Here is a 2742-nt window from a genome sequence, read left to right as displayed (position 1 = left end):
AAGCTAGGGTGGCCATCCTAGAGGACTTTCCGGTTTTCTGCTCCTCTGCCCTCTCTTTGTATGAACCCCACCGCCTTTACGGCCTCTATTTTAAAAATAGAGGCCGGAAAGGCGTTCTGTTTCGTATCAAGAGAGGACAGAGGACAGCCAGACTGTCCTCCAGGATGACCACCAGTGGCGACGTGTAGGGGCCGCAGGGGGGTGAATGTGCACCCCCTGAGAGCGCCAGTGCAACCCCTGGCAGGCTGTGCTCACCACTTAGGTGAGGGGTGCGGGGGGGCAAGCGGGAGCGCCGGTGCCCCCCCTGTGAGCGCTGCTGGGGAGTGGGAGTGCTGCAGCTGCTTCCAGGAGCCTGCAGCCGCTTCACAGTCAGCTGCAGGCGGGGACCCTCCAGTCAGCTAGATTGGCTGCATGGGGACTCTCCCCTGGTTGATGACTGGTTGCTGGTTGATGACTGGTGCCCCCGCCTGACTAATGTGGCACTAGTCGCCCATGATGGCCACCCTACTGAAAGCTCAGAGGACTCTTGCACCCATGCAGAGCTGGCGAGGTCAAGTTGGCTCCCAAGTCAGTCAAGTCCCCTCAGGGGTGATGAGTCTGCTCCAGCATCATGGCCCCCTTCTTCAAGACCAGCTCTTAGAAGGGAGAGCTAGCTGCTGCCCTCCTTCCCTGCACTGGACAAAATCTAAAGGGGAATTTTGGCTTTCTAGCGCTTCCTTTCCAGGCGGGGAGAGCCCAGAAATCAGTCAGATGCGGGCTGCTCAGAGAGGCAAGCTGCGTCCTGGTAGTTCCTAAAAGTCACAGTTGTGATGCAGCCACTGCGGGTTAGTTTCTTTTTCTGTGTTTGGGGTTTTTTTGGTGGGGAGGTCAAAAACCCTCCATAGTTATAACTGTTTGATTCTATTAGGCAGATCCCCAAAACGATGACGGTCTTGTGATTGGATTCACTCAGCACAAGCTGCCCTCAGCAGAACCATCTCCACTGCTAAACAGTCACCCTAACCTTTGTTTGCAAAGAAAAGACGCTGTCATGTGAGAATCAGCAAGGCCTAAGCAGAGAACTGAGAGCAGGAGGGACTCATCTCAGCTCTGACACTGACTCTTAGGGTGACATCCACATTTCTCTGATGTCCCTGGGTCAGACATTGAAGTCCCAAAGTTGTCTAAGTTCTACATACATGCACTTCTCTTGTACAAAATGATTTATCCTACATCAAGAAATGCAAAAATCTGGAACTCTTGGTTGCAATATGATACCTTTTACTAAACCAAATGCAGAACCAGGTAGCTGAGGGTGCAGTGACTTATTTACACTAAACAAATGAATCTCAGAGCATTTTAAGTTTCCTGCATGACTGATTTTTAGTGTGCTTTATATTAGGGCCTTGTTTTACAATCTGTTCCACATTTGGACTTTGGCTAGTTGAGGGATATGCTTCTCTGTGTAAAGTTACATAGGTCGAGATTCTCCAATTTGGCTCTTTGAGGTGAGTTTAAATCCAGCACCTGTATTTCCCATGTAATTTAATAGGAGCTGAAGAAGGACCATCCCTTCTGAAATCTGTTCATTTTCATTTAGGTGCCTCTATGTAGATTTACATGCTTATACCCAAGTTTAAACATGCTGGTTTTAATCTCTGTGCTGCATTTTCAACAGCTTTGAAATGAGTATAATAAAATCCTCACAAACTTGATTGTGATAATTGACCAGTTAGTGTTGGTAAAGCTGTATCTTTTTTTGCCTTCAGCTAATGCAGAAAAAAGTAACTTTATTTCGGGTATCAAAAAGTGGACACTTGAAACTAATGACAGTTTTTATTAATATTCCACTAATGGCTGGGATGTTTTAAAATGTTGATTCTTTTTTAAATTTTAGGGCACTAGATATCTTCTAGCTCTATTTTCTTAATAAAAACATAGAGGCTGAAGAGTTGGCTGCACTTTAAGGGCCTGATTCAACAAGGTGTTCAAGCATGCTTAAGCATGCAGGAGGAGGACTACTCAGAAATAAAGTGCATAAGCCTTTATAGGATTAGGGCCTTTGGTTTTAATTCATTTTTTAATCTGGTTCCTCCAAGCATCCATCAAAAGTTTATGGACAATTGTTGATCAGTGTTAACTAGAGATGGATAAATCACTTGTAAGGCCAGACTTTGAGATGATAGAGTATTCAATAGCATAATTTCACAATTAGCTTACTATATTATTGGAAGCAAATCATATTTTACTGTGCCTACACTAATGCTCTATATTTCGCCATAATACAGCTAAAAAGGAGAAACCTACTGCAGTGTATTATAACAAAAATTTGGAACATTTCTGTTTTGCTTCTTTTATTTTCTCATTTTGTGTCATAACATATGGTTTGGAATTTAGATACTTTATTCATTTAACGTAGCTATAAAGTGTGGGTTAGAATCTCAAGTTCATAGGCAGGTGAACTGTCCACCTGAACACATCAGCACCAACCAAGCAACAACAGTACAGTAAGTTCAATAGGATGTATGCAGTCACTCTAATTCAGTAATGAGTGCTTCACTGTTTGAAAAAAAAAATCATAGTTTTACCTAGAGTACATTTTTGTTAGTTTTCAGTCAATTTCTGTTACTACTCCTGTACTCATTTTCTTTTCCCGAAACAAGGGTGCAAAAAAAAATCCCCTGAAATTAATGGCCTATGTTATACAAATAAATAAATAAATAAATATATATATATTATATATTATTATACATGTTTATTATA

This window comes from Alligator sinensis, unplaced genomic scaffold (genome assembly GCF_000455745.1).
Source record: "Alligator sinensis unplaced genomic scaffold, ASM45574v1 scaffold169_1, whole genome shotgun sequence".
Lineage (NCBI taxonomy): Eukaryota > Metazoa > Chordata > Crocodylia > Alligatoridae > Alligator > Alligator sinensis.
This window is presented reverse-complemented; position numbering follows the sequence as displayed.